At 46.1% G+C, this 20,385-nt stretch overlaps 1 long non-coding RNA gene across 2 annotated transcripts in view; it reads left to right on the top strand.

The window, feature by feature from the left end:
• Nucleotides 1-20,385, top strand: part of LOC138481734 (uncharacterized) — a 174,878-nt gene that overhangs the window by 10,646 nt on the left and 143,847 nt on the right. The window contains exon 4 of one of the 2 annotated variants that reach the window (XR_011274366.1): nucleotides 2,925-3,630. The exons of the other annotated variant lie outside the window; for it this stretch is intronic. This is a non-coding gene — a long non-coding RNA (uncharacterized lncRNA). Of the gene's footprint in view, nucleotides 1-2,924; nucleotides 3,631-20,385 lie in introns of those variants that run through there. 2 annotated transcript variants of the gene reach the window in all.

Raw genomic sequence — 20,385 nt, 5'->3', positions numbered from 1 at the left:
ATCCTAAACGAGTATCTAGGGCCTGTAGAAGGCTAGAGACCCAAGAGAGCTGTAACTTAGCTTACAGTGCCCTCTTGTGTCATGTTGCACGAAAGCCGCAACATGATAAAAGAAACTACGGGAAACAGCGTTCCCCGGTACTGACTGTCTTAAGGGCATGTCAGTTTCCCCGTAAGAAAGAAGCGAAAGCCCAGAGGAGTGCGGCAGAAGGCTGCACTTCTCTGGCAAAGTCAAGAACAAGGTGAAAAACAACAGCAAAAAGTTTAGGGGTTGCCACATGGAAGGAAAATTACCTACAATTACGAAATCTTTCCTAACACCGGAGTCATGAATTTTCTGTTGCCCGGGAATGGGCAATTACTAGGGGATAACATCCCCGGGGGGCCCGGTAATTGCCCATTCCCGGGTACTGGAAAATATTAGTCCCCATTCCCATTTGAGTCCCATTGGACTCAATGGGAATGGGGAGGCCGGATGCACCAGCATCCTTCATGAATAGTGCTGGTGCATCCGTCGTGGTCTTCTCACGGGTGCCGGTACGCCCGCCAGGTCAGACCTGGTGGGTGGTAAGGCACCTACGAGCAGAACTCGTAGTTTGCCGATCCGGTAACAATGGTACCGGCAAGCTTACCGGTACCATTATTACCGGACCGGCAACCTTATAATGAGGCCCAAAGAACTCTATGAACATGGTCAACTCACACAGATCCAGTGTGTTCTGGATTCCCCTGATGAAGTTGTAACCTTAGTCTGCAATACAGTAGATTAGCATTAGCTTTGTCTGCCCATGTTCTTCCCTTCACTGTAGGCAACTGTGCTAAATAATAGACAAGCAACTGCAATCAATAACACTCTACTCACCCAACCTACCACGCCCTACTTCACCGCCATTGAATAATTTGCTTGTCATTTTAACAGACTAGCTACCAACAACCCTTGATGGATTGGCAAAGAATCTTTGCAACTTGTCATATATCTATTTTGCCATAACATCACTGTGACTTCGCCATGATGGCCCTGCACACCCGTGTGATGATGTCACTGCGTTTGGACACAACATAAGAATGGGCCACAATTTTTCAAATCGGCCTAAAAGACCAAGATACACTCAGCAACATCACAATGAGTTTTGCATCAAAATAACCTACACCTGGGAGGTAAGGTCCACATCGCCTGCAAAATATGTGCCCTCTGAATATACTTAGGCCTTGGCCATTTTGAGGCAATTGTCACGTTAGGTCAGTCCAACCTATTAAGAGACCACCTTTCATTCTTCTTTCTCTTATTTCGACAGATCATACATTTTGTGACTCAATGACATTGACTAGTCTTCTCCAATACTAATGGTAACTTATCCTACTTATAATAGGTAGGTTTAAATCCCCAAAAATAATTTCATTATTTTTTCCTAAATCTTACCTTGCCTAATCTCAAAGGCTGATACATTGCTTTTGCCCTATTTCATGGCTTTCAATACTTGTCCTTTAATCTATATGAACTAGGTATGTTGAATGGATGATGGAGACCATGATATGCTGAAAATATGACACGATTCGGAGTTTATCAATCTTATGTTGTACACATTCCTGTTTAGATCCTTAGTTTCATGGGACTTAAATAGTCTGGAATAAACAACTGACCCCTGACGCCTGCCACTACAATCTTTTCTTTTTCTGGTACCCTACCTGAAACCAGTGTAGAGCTTAATTCTCCTTATCTTTCTAGCAATTTAGTTCTGTTCTTCTATTTTATTTCCTTTATTTATACACATTTATTTTTATTAATAAATAGTCTAATGAAATCCATGGTCATGAGGTAGGCGGTACACTTGTATCCACAGAAACTTAGAACAAATCTCTTGGGAATTACTTGTAAAACTCAGGTGTATTACCAGCTCTGTTTTTATTTCAATGTCTGTATCTAAATGTTTGATGCACTTTTGTGCACTACAGTTGTAACTTTGTTGATGTTCTGTCAAGTATTGTTGTTTTTCATTACTAGTTTTGTACTGATTGCATAAAAATGTTGTAAGAGAAATGTCCTCTTCTACGTTATCTTTCATGTCACACTCTTGTAATGAACTTGATTTGATGTAAAATAGAACCATATAACAACTAATCAGATGAAATCCCCCTACATACAACTGTTAATTACATGTATTTAGAGGACTGATTCCTAGTAAATTTCAGATTGTTTTCTGTGCTGTGAAATAATTAAAATAAAATATGTTCTTTGCAAAATATTCAACAGGGACGCCTTTTGTAGTTAATAAAACCTTCTCAGTCACCTAGATCACGTCACTCACCTACCTACCTCACCCCACCCACCCACGCAAACTACTCCATTCTGCTCACCTACCTACACCAACCCACTCCCACCCTATTCCTCTATATTCACTCACCCTACCTCAACCTAAACACCCATTCAACCTCACCCTATTCACCCATCTACCTCACCCCACTCACCCACTTTACCTTTACCCATGCACCTAACTACCTGGCACCACACAAGCACTGCACCTCACTCTACCCAAGTCAACCACTCTACTTGACCCTCCTTACCCACCCTACTTCACCTCAGTCATCCACTCTACTCCCCCCTACCCTACTCACACAGCCTACCTCACTCATTCACCCACTCAACCTCCAACCACTCAACCAGTCTCTCACCCTACTCACCCAGCCTTCCTCCCCATACTCATCTACTCTACTGCACAATATTCACACACCCTACCTCACCCCACTTATCCCTAGCCCTACTCCCAGAGGTAGCTGGTAGGAGGTGGGGGTGTTCCTATATGCCAAGCATCTTAGTATGTATGTTTTATCTGATTGAGAATACAGTAGCACACACACCATTTGTTCTTTAGTGTGCAAAGGTGTTCATTTCCTTTATTATAACTAATGCTTTTTCATGCTCCGCAGGCTATGCCCAATGATCTGCAATTTTGATATGGAAAAACGGGTGGCCCACGTAAATGTCTGGATAGAGATGATCGAAAAAACTATGAGGATGTCCTGTTTACAGACCGGACTAGCATCACATCATCCCCAAAGGGTTCAACAGGATGGCATCCAGGAGGAAAGGACACTTCTCAAGCAACCCCGCCCCACACTTGACGCATTCAATCTCAGTACATATCTGGGCTGGAATCTCCAAAAATACCTCTGATTCATTTGTAGGGCATAATGGGCACAACCTTCTTAAAAGAGAACATGATTATGCAGGGGCTGTGGCTGTATGCAGGGAGCATTGCCTGCAAATTATGCATCATACAGGACAATGAGGCATAACTTTCCTTTGCAGCAGCCTTCAGATATACACAGGGGCTAATTTGGGTTGTCCTCTCCTGCAACCTCCTCACCTAAACCCTATCAAGTTGATCTGAGCACAACGTTCAGGGCACCTCAAGTGTGTTCAGAACTCTTGGAGGGCATCTCAAACTTTTGGAGGCAGAGGCTGACCCCAGTTAAGTGTGTGAGGATGATAAACCACACAGGGTTCCCCATGGTTGTGGAGCACAATGGGGCAGTGACGAATATGTGAATGGACTATGTGTCCCTCTTGAATGCTTGTACCATTATGTTATGTTACGTTAGTCAGCTCACCAAATAAATACAGCACAAGAGGTACATAATGGAACTGCTGGATAAAGTGTACCACATTATGGAAAAGTCTAAAAGCAAAGAATTGCTTACTCAGTGAAAGTGAAGTAGAGGGAAGGTGATGTATCAGTCAATGTCAGGGGAGAGAGGGTTAACGACTGCCAGTGGACCAGCCACGGGTGTGAGGAGCCAAGGCAAGAGGAAGTGGATGGGGTAAGTGGGGAAGGTTGGAAGCTACCAGTGGTGTTACGTTCAAGGAGAGGAGAGCTGCGTGGTATGAAGGGGGATAGGTTTGACAGCTTGCGTGTGTCTTGCAGAGGTAGCAGGGAGGACACCGTTTCTACCTTTGAAACTGTAAGAGTTTATATATTTTTTTTCAAACTCTGTTTATTAGTGGCAACATAGGGATACACAGCAACTTTCCGCCTGCACCATACATATCCAGAAAATATAGACATCATAGTCATGATATTTACATAGAATTACATGGAATCATCATCATCAGAGGGAATATTACATAAGTAAGTCCTGAAAGAATTAATTTATTTTATTCTTACAGAACTGGGAGTGGTCGTCCCTGAACCTTGTCTGAACAAAGGTGAGGAGGGCGGTCCTCAGAGGAACAGGAAGGCCCACCTTGTTGTCTGATCCATCAAAGTTCACTACTGTTTATTCTACTATAAAATGACCAAATGTTTGAACAGTAATGATTTCCTCATCCTCTGGTCAAATGGCTTTCAGTGGCTAATCGGACAAAGGGGCAGCAAACCTCTTCTTCTTTGGAGCCACAGGGCGTGGGAGGTGAAAGGTACATGAGGCATCAACCGAGAATGAGGGGGTGGCAGTCATGGTGACAAAGGAGCTGGTGTGACCTGCATGGGTGGGGATGAGAAGGCGGAGGCTGCAAGGTTGGGTGTGGGTGTGTGGAAGGCAGTGAATTGTAGGGCCGGGGCACCCAAGGGGAAGGCTTGGGTATATGGGTGGGGGTGGGTGAAGAGAAGCTCGGGATGCAAGGGTGTGGGGAATTGGTTATTTATAATGCACTTAATACACAGAGGTTTCTAAGTGTGGACCCGGGGATCGAACCTGTGTTGCTCCATGTCCTCTTGCTTCCAAGGCAAACACGTTGCCACTGAGCTATCCTCCCGGATATGGTTACAAAGCGGGGATGGAAGGGTATGGGTGTGTGAGGAGTGCGGGGTACAAGTGTGGGGCAGGTGAGTAGAAGGTAAGGGTACAAGAATGGGGGCTCCAACATCAGAGTGCTCATGCTCCTCTAAAAATGTATTATAATTATAATTGTATAACATATTGGGGACCAGTTTCTAAGCGCCAGCCAGGAATTCAAACCTGTGTTGCTATGCTTTCCCTTGTTTCCAAGACAAACGCGTTGCCCCTGAGCTATCCTCCTGGACGTTCAAAGGTGGGAACAACCACCCTCTTACTCTCCCCTAGCATGTCCAAATTGTTACTGAGTCGATCTATTATATGGACAAGATGTCACAAATTCCTCCAGTGAACCACCTGCTCAACATGTACTGCATACCAGGTGCTAGGTAAAGGGTCTACAAAGGTGTGGCTTTGGTCCAATCAGCAGTTCTTGACAAGCTGGGAATATCCTAGGGTGGGAGCGTCCTTCTCGACCTCTTTCTCGACTGCTGTGCTTCTTTAGGGTACTCCTGTTAAGAAAAATGATACTATATATATATATAATAGCACCTCACCCCATAGCATAACACAATGCACATTGCAGTAAGTTACAGAAGAGAGAGAGAAAGTCTCACCTTCTGAAAAACAGATGGATTGTAAATATTGTCTGCCATGCATTACAGGCAGCAGCATCTACACATTGACAAAATGGAGTGCAAAAGCTGGTTTTGCCATTACATTTTGCTTTTTCGCTTCGTTTTACAGATGTTGAGAACTGCATGAAGGGACTCAAGCAGCAAATACATGCTAACATTGGCAGTCCCCTGCATGTTGCTTGAACATGCTGTAAAATGAGCACCAAGCATTACATGTATATATGTATACATGTTATGGTAATGTTTATTTGTAAAGCGCCTATACACAAAGCAAGTGTTTCAAAGCGCTCAAGGAGTGAGGGAACAAGGGGAAAAACAACAGTCGTTCAGAGACGATAGTCTGCACAGGCAGAGTAAGTGCATATAACACATTTAACAATTGTGTCGACAATTCTTCAGTTTTTCCAAGTGCCTTAAGGCGCTGCTATGCAGGGAGGGAAGACGGGGAAAACAAGAACAGATGATCATCAGGCATGGTACGTTCGAATTGCGCAAGTGCACAGACGGTTATAGGGAGGGATGCGGGGGTTCCAAGTGTGCTCAGTCGGTAGTGGTTTGGGTAAGTGCAGAGAGATGCTACTCTCTTAGGTCATTGACCAAGTGCAGTGATGATAAGGCGAAGTGCAAGGCTCGGAGGCAAGTGCGAGAGGACTGGCGGGGGTGCATGGGACCTGTCAGACTGTGAGGTACACCAGGCGGCCAGTTAGCAAGCTGTAGGGAAAATGACGGTGGGAGGGAATAGAGTAGAGAGAAAGGTTAGCAAGGTAGAGGGCGAGAGAAGGAGGAGGAGAAGAGGAATGTTTTAAGTAATTTCTGGATCTTAAGGAGATCAGGCTCAAGACGGAGGGCGGCAGGGAGGCTATTCCAGAGGGAGGCTCATGCTGAAGATAAAGATCTTCTTCCAAATGTTTGCTTGGAGAACCGGCTCACTCGCAGAGGGTTGGAGGTAGAGGAGCGGAGCGCTTGGGAAGGACAGTATTTAGGTAGGTATCCTTTCAGATAGGGAGGTCCCAGACCCCAGACAGCCTTGTGGACAATGCAGAGGGTCTTGAAATTGATCCTTGCAGCTACGGGGAGCCAGTGGAGGGATTTCAGCGCCAGAGAGATGCAGTGCCTGGGCTTGAGGCCAAGGATAAGTCTTGCGGTTCTGTTCTGGATGAGTTGCAGAGAGTGCAGGGTAGAGGTAGGGAGGTTAAGAAAAGAGGCTGCTGCAGTAGTCCAGCCTGGCGAGAACCAGGGCTATGGAGACATTGATCCGCTGGGAGAAGGTGAGAAAGGGAAGAGTATCTCTGAGGAGGTGCAGCTGATAGTTGGACTTCTTAGAGATGTCTGAAATGTGAGTGGAGAAGGAGAGAGTGGAGTCGAAGATGACCCCAAGATTTTTTACCTCGCAGGTGGGTACGGGGCAAGGGAGGCCGGCCAGGGTGAGCGTGGGAAAGCGGGAGCAGGAGTCCCAATGAGCACGCTCTCAGTCTTACTGGCGTTGAGGCAGAGGTTGTTTGCAGCACACCATGACTGAATTGCGGACAGACAGTCAGATATGAGCAAGGAAGAGGAGGTGGCTGAGGGTAGCGTGAAGCAGAGTTGTGTGTCATCCGCGTAACACTGGAAGTTAGAGATGAAAGTGGCAATCACATGTGCCAAGGCAGCCATGTAGACATTGACGAACCAGGGGGATAGGTTAGAGGCCTCGGGCATGCCACAGGTTGAGAGAGTGATAGAGGAGAGAAAGGAAAGTTCTACCTGGGATGGGCAGTCGGAGAGGAAGGAAGTTAACCACGCCAAAGCCTGACCTATGATTCCCAGGGTGTCACGGAGACATGAGATCAGGTTGGTGTGGTTTACCGTGTCAAAGGCAGAGGAGAGGTCGAGAAGAATGAGGACAGAGGGAGTGTAAGTGTTGAGATTTGAGATCAGGTCTTCATCAGTGTTCAGGAGAGCAGTTTCCGTGCCTCTGGATGCTCTAATGGCAGAGTAATGGTCGTGGAGGCAACCAGCAGAATCAGTGAGCTGAGAGATAGCCAGCTTCTCCATGAGATTTCCCAGGAATGGGGTGATAGAGATAGGGCAGTAGTTTGCCAGAATGGAGGGGTCAGTGGAGGGTTTCTTAAGCAGAGGGTGCAGAAGGGAGTTCTTAAGAGAAGTTGGAAAAACTCTATTGAAAAAAGAGAGATTGCAGAGATCAGCCAAGGCTGGAGAAAGAGAGTCAATGTTGTCCTTAATGATTTTGTAGGGGCAAGGGTCCACTTGTTTGGACGAAGCCTTCATAGACCGGACTTATCTGGCGACCTCATCAGGTGTGACGGAGTGAGAGAAGAAAGGAGAGGTGGTGGTGGTGGTGGTGCTAAGGGAGGCTCCAGATGTGTAGGTGTGTGATGTGGTGTGGAAGTGAGAGAGGAAAGGATGTCTTGGGTTTTTGCAGTGAAGTGTGTGGCCCGGGCCGAGCAAAGGCTGCTCCAGGATTGGCCAGTTCCTTACAGACTTTGAAAAGTTTAGCTGTGTTGTTTGATGCTGCAGAGATGCAGGCTTGAAAAAATACTATTTTCTTGGTGTGTATGCAGAGTTGATATTGCCTTTGAAGGAGGCGGCAGGCCAGTTTGTCAGAGGGTACGCCTGATGAATTCCATTTCCGCTCAGCTGTCCTACACTTTTGTTTGAGGGCAGCCAGATCGGAGTTGCACTTTTTGGAAGGCTTCAGTCGGACCCCCATGACAGGAGCAAGAGTGTCAATGGGGTTAGTGATGAGAGATAGAAGGTAGCAAGGGCTCTGTCAGGGTGAGAGTCATCCGCAGGAGTAGGAGGCGGAGAGTAGGTGGAGGCAAAGGCAGCCGCTGTCACTCTTTTCTTGGGTCTAGTGACTATGAAGCCACATGGCTGCGCCGGGTGTGCCAATGCAAGAGGAGAGGCGATCTTCAAGTGTGAAGAGAGAAGGGAGTGGTCCATCCAAGAAAGAGAGGTAGTGAGAGGGGTAGAGAGAGGGATGTCGGTGGAGATGAAAGCATCTAAAGTGTGGCTCGCTGTGTGCGTAGAGCCAGAGGGTAAGATAGAGAGCGAGAGAGAGTCGCATAGGTTGCGGAAGGGTCTTGAGGAGTCAGGAGTGTCCAGATGGATGTTGAGGTAACCCAGCAGGGTGAGTTGAGAGGAGGAAGAGAGTAGAGAGGAGGCCAGGTCGGCCCATTCTGAGAGAAAGAGCTTGGACAGTCCTGGTGGCCAATAGAAGGTGGCCATAAGGAGCGAGGATTTAGGGGAGAGGGAGAGCCTGCAGACTAAGCACTCGAAGGAGGAGTAAGCGTGAGTGGGGCTAATGGACACAGGTATCCATTCTGGAAAGACCAACACCACTCCCCCCATTGACCCCTTGGGCCTGTACAAAGAGAGGATCTTGTATCCTGCACGTAAGAGTGTGTCAAAGCTTGTGACAGAGCTGTCCTTGAGCCATGTCTCCGTGATGGCGAGCACATCAAGATCCATGCTTTCAAGGAGGTTGCAAATGTCAGACGAGTGTTTGACAGCGCAGCAAGAGTTAAGCATGGCAATGTGGAGCAGCTTGTCATCTCTGAAGGTCTTGTGCGGGTGGTGCAGGGGACGGTAGCCCCCCAAAGGTGGCAAGAGTGGGCCAAGGCCGAAAAGGGAGCTGGGACAGTGCGGCAGAACAAAGGTGCCTGTGCAGAGGAGGAGGAAGGCACAGTAGGCAAGGGTGCCTGTGCAGACGAGGAAGTAGGTATGGTAGGCAAGGGCGCCTGTGCAGAGGAGGAAGTGGGCACAGTAGGCAAGGGCGCCTGTGCAGAGGAGGAAGTTGGCACAGTATGTGAGGGGGCATGTCCGGAAGGTAAGGTTAGAGAGGCGAGGGAGGAGCCTGTCGAAAAGAAGGTTGGGTTGAGGACCCTCCTGAACCAAGATGCTTCCATTGCAATAGACATTAAGGATGACTCTGGAAATGGTGAAGAGGTCAAGGAGAACATCCCAGCGAGTACCACTATTAATGGGAGAAGAGGCGATAGGGGAGAGAAAGCTGGCCATGTAGCAAATCCATAGATCAGGTGAGTTAACGAAAAAGAGGATTGAGAGTCTCTCTGGCAGAAGCCATGACATGGGTGTCTGCAATAGGAAGGCATGGGTTGGAGCTTTCTTCCAGGCCAGTTCTAGTGATAGGAGAGGGATAGGAGATAGAGAAGCAGATAGGAGAGATAGATAGTGACATAGCTAGCTGCAGCAGTGTATAGAGAGAGAGAGAGCGAGAGATGACAAGAGCACACCACATTGAGAGAGAAAGAGAGAGAGAGAGATTAAGTTGCAAAGTTTAAATCACAGTAAGATAGCATAACAAATGCAGACAATACCATGTGCAATGCCTCCGAATGGAATAGTGCAAACAATGCCCAGCTCTCTGGAGTGTGGGGCACTCGCATTCTATGGAAACTGTGTTTTCTTGGGGGCCTTCTGTTAAGAACAATTATATTCAAGCAATATGACCCGAGCGGCAGGGGCATTACCGACTCAGGTAATGCCCCGGGGCCCATAGTTATATTTTTTTATTTTTATTATTATTGAAACGTCAGCCGTGGTATCACAACTTAGAAAAGAAAAAGTTGGACACCCATAGCTTTTGTTACATAGAAGACAAAACTGATCTTCAAAGGGGCGTCTTGCAATCGGGTAACTAGATGTATTTGCAGACATATACAGCCTCCAAGGTTACAATTGCGTGCCCAGCAATTTTTGTTGGTTGGTGGGATCATTAATTAATTAGTAATTGCTTTTGCCTCAGAACTTAATAAGAGAAAAATGGAGTCCAAAAAGTTAACAATGGCACATGTGAGTTGGATGTCATGACCAGAAATTGCCCGACACCACCAATTGGCCATGTCGTTGTCCAGAGGAGCATATTTCCCAAGGTGACATTGTCGTTGGGTTTTCACCCCGGCACATGCTGTTATTAAATGATAAGACGATTCCCTGGCGGTGCAGCAAAATCGGCATATGTTGTCGACAGTGTCCTTGGTTTTGCGTTGCCACAGCATTTCTTTAGATTGAATGGCGTTCAGTCGAAACTTCAAGAATTTTTCACGATATTGCGAGTTTGGACATTTTGTTAAATATCGGCTGGGTTTGTTCAATTTATGAACTGTGGTGTCTAATTTCAGCGTGGATTTCAGTTTGTTGCGAAGTTCTAAATTGCAAATCCACGACCAGTTGTCAAATTTGATCTTTGCCAACTGTGGTAAGTTAATTAAATCCTCAATTGGTATGTCATCACTATGTAGATAGGTTGCCAGGGCAGCTTTCCAGGCACGAAGTAGATGGTTGTTGGTAACTGCGTGTTTCTCAGCCAGAATTTGGTAAGCAGGGGACGGTGCAGCTACGCATATTTTCCTCCAGGCAGTCAATGATTTCCAGATTACAACAGAGTGTAGAGAGTTCAGCGATAGCTCATAACGGATCGCAGTGATGGAAACGTAGTTTGGAAGTCTTAAGACACGCCTCCAGAATATTGCCTCAAGTTTGTGCCAGTTCTGTGCGGCCAAATTCCATCCGGCCTCCGCTCCAAAGGCAATTGCAGGTATTACTTTTTGGACATAAAATATCAAAACTGGTGAAAGACTGAATTTTCCAAATTCTCTGTTTATCTTGGCACCTTGAATTGCGAACTGGTTCATTCGTGTGATCAGATCTTGCATCCAATCGTGTTCATTGATGAAATTATTGAACATGATGCCAAGATAACGGATGGACTTCACCGATGATAGTGTGTTATTCTCAATGGTCCATTTAAATGCTTGGTCTTTCCGTGATGTTGTTGTGCCGATAGCCATTATCTTGGTTTTGTCGACATTCAGGTTTAGGTCATTTTGTTTTAGATAGTCGCTGAGATTATTCAGCAGCCGTTGGAGACCTATCTGGGTACGATCAATTAAGACAAGGTCGTCCGCGTATGCTATGCAGTTTATCGGTGTGGTGTTGATTTTTGGAGAAAAGCACTGGACCCGTTTTAGGCAGGCTGGGATGTCTGCAATAAAGAGCTTGAAAAGCTCAGCTGCCAAAGGGCAGCCTTGTTTCACACCCCTATGTGTAGGAATTTTTGGTGACAAGTCGCCTTGGTTGTTGAGCCTTACTTGAATTGATGTACCAAAATGTAAGGCCTGGATGGGTTCCAATATAGATTTCGGACAATTCCAGGCTTGAAGTTTTGTCCACAGCAGGTCACGATTGATCATGTCGAAAGCTTGGCGTAGGTCAATAAAAGCAAGGAATAGTTTTTTCCCTGTTTGCAGAGTTTTCAGCTTTAAGATAGTTAGTATGAGTAAGTTGATTTCAACGCCTACGCCCTTGGTGAAACCTGTTTGTCTGATGTCTAGGATCCCTGCGTGCGAAGCCCAACCTTCAAGTTTTTGACGAAGAGACGAGCCCAGGATTTTTCCGATAGTGTCGAGTAAGGCTATCGGGCGATAGTTGTTTGGAATCGCTCGATTTCCCCGCTTGAATATTGGAACCACGATAGCTTCCAGCCATGATTCAGGCATTTGTTTTGTGAACTGAATCGTTTTTAACAAGGCTTCTATCAAAATGGCCCATTGCCGGGCGTGTTTTTTCAACATGATATTAGTAATCATGTCAGGACCTGCGGCATGGGAATTCTTCAGATTCTTGATCATTTTCTCTATTTCAATAGCCGACATGGTTACCTCCCAGACGACACCGGAAAGCACGAAGTCTGAATTGCGTTCTTTTTCAGGCAACTGGTACACTTCAGAAAAGTGTTCTACCCAGGTAGTACTATTTATTTTGTTGGATATATAAGCTGAGCATCGGGAATTGCCAGAATTTAGGATGTCCCATATCTGACGGGTATTTTTGGTTACTAGTATTTTCATCATTGCTTCAGCCTTATTTTGGTCGATGATCATTTTGTGCGATTTCAACCAATTACGAAACACCTGTCGCCTTTGTTTAATTTCTTTCCTGAGTGTCTCGGCCATCAGGGGTGATTTTAAGAGCTTTTTCAGCTGTCGAATGTCAGCTCTCATCGTTTTCTTTTGTGCCGAAATGATTGTGCTTGACACATGTTTGTGCACTGTTCCCATTGATCGGGCTGCGATGGTGGTGGACATCATATTGCTGACCAGAGGTGCGTAATTGACGTTTTGCTCTGCATAAAGATTATATAAGAGGTCGGTTAGTGCGTGGAGTTTTGGACCATTTATTCGTAGACGATTTCCTGCTGCATTTACTGTGATAGGTAGACCATAATGTCCTTTGAATAGTGCCCACTCAAGGGTGCATGAGAGGCGTAAGAGATCATGGTCACTATTCTGCATTTTTTCGACCTTTAAGTTTGTTATCTTGGCCATCATGTTTAAAGACACCCAGAAATAGTCCAGGATACTATGAGAAGTGTCGCGGTGCCAGGTTGAGGATGGAGGATCATCTCCTTTAACATTTCCGTTCACCAAGTGGCAATTTCGGTTTTGTAGTGCCTTCATCCAGGCCTTGCTTCTGCAAGATAGCTCATGTTCGCCAAGGGGTAGATATATTTGTCGACTCGTGTCAAAGCCAAACCAAGTACAATTCAGGTCCCCGCAGCAGATTATTGACAGGTTTTTGTGTTTTAATACAGCGTTGTCTATGAGACTAATAATGGCCTTTAGAAACGTGGCAGTACTGATTTTATACGGATTCCAGTAGCCGTTAATAATCAGGAGATTGAGCCGCTCGTCTATGGTGCCTTGCGTCGATTGCATGTGTATCCCCTGAGTGAAGGGGTTCGGATTTGAGACTTCCATGAGTTTCCATTGGTTAGTTATTTTGGTCATTGTTAGTAGCCCAGAGTAAGGGCGACCTTGTGGATTTTTTATGGCGGGGTTTAGGTGAGTTTCAAAACCGTCTTTCGTTGGAGCCTCTACGAGCCACGTTTCTTGTAGACAGATTATGATCACATACTGAAGGTCGACTTCGAAATTGTTGAAGAGGTGTGTAAATCCCCTCGTATTCCATGATAAGATCTCGCTCCGAGGTTCACAGTCAGATGGTTGTGGCTATTGTTTCGTGTTGCGGGAGCGGGGTAATTGATTTTCCCTGGTTGTCTTTCGACTGTTCTGAGGATTTTGATTGTGTCGTAGTGAAATTGCCGCAAGTGACTGCCTTATCTCTTTGCAGCTTATAGAGGCATCAGCCTTAGATGAAGGTGAGAAAGACCGGATGTTAGGACTCATTGTGGGTGTCAGAGGTTCGGTCGAGATATCAAAGCCAAACGCCAGTAACTCATCGGAGGCACGTAACATAGTATTTCGTACAGAGGCAGAAGGAATATGCAAAATGACCTGGTCAGCAGTATGTTCAGTTGGATATTCAACAATCTTGATGTCGGCTGATTCGATTGTACGTAGCGATGGAATGCATTTGAATAGTCGCATCACATTTGCACGATTGAGATTGACGTCGTTTTCGTCGTCTTGAATGTTTTGAAGACGCAATTTCCCAATTTGTATAGTCGAAGAGGAAGAGAGATTTTGGTGGACTCTAGAGACATGGTGCGCCATCTTGCTTTGTTGGTGTTTGGTACATTTGGGGTTCCATCTAGATGAGTGTTTGGAGACATGGACAGATTGATCGCTCACCCTGTGAGTTTCGTTGCCAGAACGTGAACGCAGAGTCGTTGACACTGGTTTTCGGTCTGTAATGGATTTGGACAGACCTTGAACGTCAGGAGGAAAAGAACGTATGCCGTCAATGGCACTCACGTTGTGTCTCTCGAGTGAGTTTTCCTGTTCAGAATAAGTTGAGAGATTACAAAGGTCTATTTCGGGATCACTCTCAGAGCTTTCAATTGTCTCACTTGCCGACTCGGTTCTTCGTCTTTTCAATGGGGGATGAACTGGTGCACGAGTTGGTCTTTCAGTTTGTGCCGGTATAGCGTGAACTTTGGCTGCGTCTTCTTCCGGTTTGGTTGTTCGTGTGAACAGACTCAATTTTGTCGGCGAAGGTAAGTTTCTGATGAATTTTTTTTGTTTATTGCTATTGTTTTCTTTCGATTTATCGATGGTGCCATGTGAGCGTATAGATTTTGTCTTACTGGTGGCCGGTAGGCTCTTCACATTTTTGGGGGGATTGGCTGTAGAAACTGGAAGAGAACAAGTTATTGCTTTTGCGGCTCCCGTGAATATGCCAAATGAGGTTGGCATCCCCTGCGATGTCGAGATCGTGGAGGGCGGGTTCCTGTCTTTAGGAAGAATTGCTGCAGATTGGGCCGTGTCAGAGACCGCTCCTTTTGAAGTCATACATAAAGAATTTGTTTCTTTTTCAATGTTGTCCTTACTTGATATTAGATTTTGTTGGGAGTCATCGCGATGCGACTGACTACCTGTTGAAATAGGCATCACAGTTGAGTGGTTAGGTTGTCCAATTTGAGACGCAGTTGAGGATACCAAGAGATTCTTTCCCGAGTTAGAGGTTTGCCCCGAAGCCAAGTTTTGAAGAACATTTGACTCACTTTCTGTAGGAGACTCTGTTGTGAGAGGTTCTAGATTTTTAGTATGCGGTGGATTTTGCAAGACTGAATGTGAGAGGACGGCGTCGACATTGTGCCGCATCCACTTTAGGGCTTCCAAGAGACCTTCCGATAAGGTGTCATTTTGGCAGTGATGGCGTGCAGCTAGGTCTGTTAGTCGTTCCTGCCATCGCGTTGTAAGATCGGCTTCTCTCGAAATCTGATTTTTCAGAAAGTTGTTGAAATTTTCGGTTTTCACCATTTTGTCAGATAAGACTGCGATTAGCGCTGTTTGATCTTTTAAGGCGTCGTAAAGTGATTCGTAGAGTTTTGTGAAGGGAATCATTGCCATCGATGTCGCAGCAAGCACATTATTGTATAGCTGTGTGGCTGCTGCAGCCGAAAGACTGGGTTTCTGAGATGCCGATGAAGAGCCATCTACACAGGAATGTAAGCTCGAGGAGGTCGCCTCATGTGACGCTGCTTGGGCGCTTGATTGGACTTTTTCCAGATGATCTGATAGATGTTTCTTTGACAGGGAGGAACGTACTCGAGGAGTACTTGTAGATGTCAGATTTGGTAATCGAGGACCTTTGGCCACACTTGTTTGCAGACATATTGATATTTATAGCAGGCTGTTCATCGGCAATGTCAGGTAAATTGCGGCTCAGGTCAGCCCCATCTATAGTTAAAGATGATGAGTGGTCTTGCCGTGTGAGGTTTCCCTGAGTGACCAAGTCAGCTGATTCTATTGAGTTTAACTGTGGCATTGTACGAGAACAGGTTTGATGACGTTGATCGTAATAAGTCAGCAGTCTTTCTTTTGCGGCGGCGTAGTCTGCGTCAAGTTGTGCCAGAAGTCGTGCATCGCGTCCTTCTGTACTTGAATTTGTGTTTGTTTTTTTTCTACTATGGTTCTCGCACTGTGTTCCTATAGTGTGAGATTTATTGGAATTGTGAGGCGACGCAGTTTGAATGTCCTTAGAATGATTATTGATTAAACCTTTGAGGGTATCACATACTTGATGATTGGCAGGAGTTAAGAGTTCCTTGTCGTTGTTTACTTCGGGTACGAGTCTAATAATGTTCTGAGGCTGTTTCTGAGGCTGTTTCCTTGGTACTGTTGACGTTCGATTTAGAGTGGAACAGTTTGTGAGGAAATGCATATCAGGTGGATCACATGAGTTGCAAGGATTTGCTGTGAGTTTTGAATTTAAAAAATCATCGTTTGACAAACGAGGATTTAGAGAGGGCGAGTTTATAGACGTGGTAGTGGAAATGAGTGGTTGTTCGCTCTTACTAGATGTTGCGAGACACTTTGAGGCAGCAGTTGGAATTTCGATATGAGGTGTGGGCGGGATGATCACAGTTTGAGGGTCAGCTTCAATCATTTCGACGTCAGTCACGTCAAAAGGCGAATAGAAGACTTCAGAACTATTGATCAACAGAGTGGGCGATTTGTTGTCTCGTAGCGATGGGACAGGATAGCTGAATAACGCAGCTGCTGTAGAGTTTCCTTTGCTGCTAATATGATCGTTCTGCTTATTAGAGATGTCGAGTAGAGAGACTGACGGCGGCAGGCATTTAGGTGAGCGAACAGAAAGGAAAGTAGAAGTTGGAATTAAGAGCTGTGACGGCTCTTCATGGGGCACAAGTGACTGATCACAGAGATGGATTGCGGATGCCTTATTTGCAATGATGGCAATGATTTCTGCGTCTGGTTGAAGGATGTCGTTTACCTCGACTGGTGCGAGTGATATAGTGGCAGGCATTATTGTATCAGTGACAGCAGGATTGTGGAGCGTGGATATGTGCGGAGCTATAGGAATTTCTAAACACATAGTTGGTTCCACGGGGGCAGGATGCCCGTCTCCCCGCTCGCTTACCTTTACTGTTTGGGAGCCACTTGTCACTTTCATTGCAGACCACGGATTTAGCAACCTTCGATGCTGGAGAGTTTTCTTCCTAGTTTGAGGGCCTGAGTTTGCGGTCATCGGGGGTGCCGCTCCTCCGCTCACCAGCTAAACAGCTGAAACAGTATAGTCAGGTGCGTTGCCCTTGTCTCCGCGTTCGGGCTTAACGCCGCAAGGGTGAACTGGCCCTGTGTTTATGGGCTGGCAGTGACACGTGAGCAGTCACGTGATCGGCACGATGCTCCGCCTCCTCCTGGAAGCGAGCGTCTAGCGAGCGCGAGTTTGAATGAACTCCCAGCGCAAGAAGACGTTCGGCAACACCTGGTAGTTGTTTTTGTGATGGCAAGGGCGAGGGGAGAGCAGAGCAAAGAAAGTCTTCTACTTCGAAAAGAGCGGTTCACGCCGCTCAGCTGCACTGGCCCTGTGTTTATGGGCTGGCAGTGACACGTGAGCAGTCACGTGATCGGCACGATGCTCCGCCTCCTCCTGGAAGCGAGCGTCTAGCGAGCGCGAGTTTGAATGAACTCCCAGCGCAAGAAGACGTTCGGCAACACCTGGTAGTTGTTTTTATGATGGCAAGGGCGAGGGGAGAGCAGAGCAAAGAAAGTCTTCCACTTCGAAAAGAGCGGTTCCTAGTTATAGGCCCTGAGCGAAGGTCATTTTGCTATTAGTACCACGGCCCGCATTATGTGCGTGACCGGGGCACTAAAAGCATTTTTTTCTGTCCCGAAACGCTGCAGCATTTCGGGACAGAAAAAAAAAAGAAACCAAGAAAATGGCCACCATGCAAAGGCCTTTCCATGGCGACCATCGGGAGAGGACGTGCTGGGAACGCAAGTGTTCCCAGCGCGTTTGCTCCCGAAAAAGAAAAAGAAGCGGAAGGTAAGTGGGGTTGGGAGGGAGGGGAAGAAAAAAAAAGAACCTACGTCCCCGGCGGGGGATGATGGATGCTTCCAGCTGTGTGGAGGCACGGAGCGTGGATGGCCCCACTCTGAGTCTCCACACTGCTGGAGGCTGCTATCGTCCCCCACCGGGGACGCAGGAGCAAGCAGGTAAGTGGGGTGGGGAGGGCAGGGAGGAGAAAAAAAAAGCTTACCTGAGTCCCCGGCGGGGGACGAAGGCAGCCTCTCAGCCGTGGGGAGGCTCGGAGCAGGGATGGCCATGCTTCGAGCCTCCTCATTGGCTGAGGGGCTGCCACGCCCCCCGCCGAGGAAAAGGCGGCTGGAATCCCGGCGGATAATCGAAGGATTCTCGGCCAGGTAAGGACCCGGCGAGAGCCAATCAAAATGCATGTTGCTTTCTGCTTGACTCTCGCCGGTTACTAATATATAATAATATTTTACAACATCACCCACATCACCCCATAGCAGAACGTATTGCAGAAACTTAAAGGAGAGAGAGAGAGACAGAGAGTATAATTCCCAGCAACATAAAATAATGAATGCAGAATTTACCATGTGCAATGCCCCTGACTGGATTTTAGTTTTGAAACATTATATTATTATACTGTTATATTATTTGAGCACATGGCCCTGTTGCAAGACACATTGCATCAAGATACAGAAGCGTGAGATAGAAAGATGTAAATGACAGCACTGCGTTTAGAGAAAAAGAGGGAGAGAGGCCATGTGATTAGTATTGTCAAAGGGCATGGTATAATATACAGTAACATAACATAATGAATGCAGGTTGTATACAGAGCACATTGACGTAAGGTAGAGAGGAAAGTCATAGAATGTACCAGCTGGACAGTACATTACTTGAATCTGAAACACCTTGTTCTTACATATCACCTTCGCTGGCTTGGCAGGTGGCTTTTCAGGGTGCAACAGGGCCCATTTGCACTTTGCAAGTATGAATGACATTCAATGGCAGGGATAGGTATTTTAGAAGTTCTTGCTTCCATGGCCAGTGAACAGTACAATAACAAGAGCCACGATAGGACAGTAGGCGTTTCAGTGCACACCGACCACTGTGCTGGGCCCAGAGACATCTGTATGCAAATTGCTGTCTCCTGCACAGGTGAGCATATCTAGAAGTGAGGTGTGAGAAGATGCAGTGGTAGGCTTGTTTGAAGGCATGTGCAGTAATTCTATTCGGCTTATCTGTGCCCTGAATCGCTAGAACTATACGAACGATACAGTAGGTCTATACTGTATGTAAATACTCAGATTGTTTGACCCCTTCTTTTTCTTAGATTTTTCATATGGCAGGGGACATTTGTCTGTAGCTAAAGATTACTCTCAAAAACCTCAGCCTCCATCTGGACCACCGCTCGACTTTCGACCAGATTCTAGTTTATCATAGCATAATTCTGGCACATCAGCTTGGCTGAACTACTCCCGCAATTCCAACTGCCATTCAAATCTCATCTAGGCCACCACTTCTCTGTCATCCAGCCACCTGGTTCAACACAGTGGCTGTTCTCGTGTTGACTTCTCAATGTGCTGGCTCAAACCCTCAGGACAACACCACTACTCAGATTACCTCTGGACCACAACTCCACTGTTGTCCAGACATGCAGTTCACCACAGTGACCCCTCACACATCGAGCACTGGACACTGGCACAATCTGTCCTGGGAGCCCACCACACCAACTTGACCATAAGCATCATCTTCAATATCTTGGACAACATGCCCTAAATTCTGCCTCTGCAGAGGTTGCGGCCACCGTTTTCATTGCAAGGGGCATCTGCCCAACATGATCACTTCTCTCATCAGGCAAAGTCAGCAGTTCATTTTGACCATACAGATGATGCAAAAATCCTTATGAGATTATCTGGAGACATAGATAATTTTTGGCAGGTCCTCAGAGAGTCTCTGGCCAGTGGATGAGAACAGACGCTTTCTAAAATTAGCACAGACAAGACAAAGCACTGGATTTGAATACGGAGGCTAATCCTTGGAACTCCCTATTTTTGCCACACTACTGGTCTGTGTCGCACTCGTCTCAATGTGTGAGAAATGTGGACAAAATGATGGATTCTGATCACTCACCCACCATTCAAATATCCACAGTATTGAAGACATGCTTTTATACTTTTAAGAAAAACAAAGGCATCATCTCCCTCTTTGGTTCACATGCTAGCTCATTGCAGTGAATTTCTTGGTGTCGTCAAGATTAGACTTCTGGAATAGTATTTATCTGGGCCTATCAAAAAAAGTAAATGAGACGTCTTTAGTGTATTTAGAAAATGTGAGTCAGGCTTTTGCTGAGGATTAACACATTCCAACATATGTCAAAAGGCATTATCTCACTGTATGTGTGGCCAATGAGACCAAGAGGGATCTTTATGTCAATGTACTTAAGGCACAAAGCCATCTATGGCAAGAAATCATCAATACGATTCCATCAACTGTCCCATTATTCAACTGTCCCGTTATACGTCTACAAGACAATTACACAAAAGTCATGCTTACTGACAGTTACTAATTTTAAGAAAGCAACAATAGACAGAAAAGCATTTGCAACCCAGGCAGTTAAAATCGGGAACACTGTTTCTAAAAAGTAGAATCTTTAGAGAAATTTGTTGAGCTTTTGGAAAAAAGTGAAGACAAATTCCACAGTACTTAATGTG

Source organism: Ambystoma mexicanum, chromosome 5p (assembly GCF_040938575.1).
Source record: "Ambystoma mexicanum isolate Mex_15411 chromosome 5p, UKY_AmexF1_1, whole genome shotgun sequence".
Classification (NCBI taxonomy): Eukaryota; Metazoa; Chordata; class Amphibia; order Caudata; family Ambystomatidae; genus Ambystoma; species Ambystoma mexicanum.
This window is presented reverse-complemented; position numbering and strand designations above follow the sequence as displayed.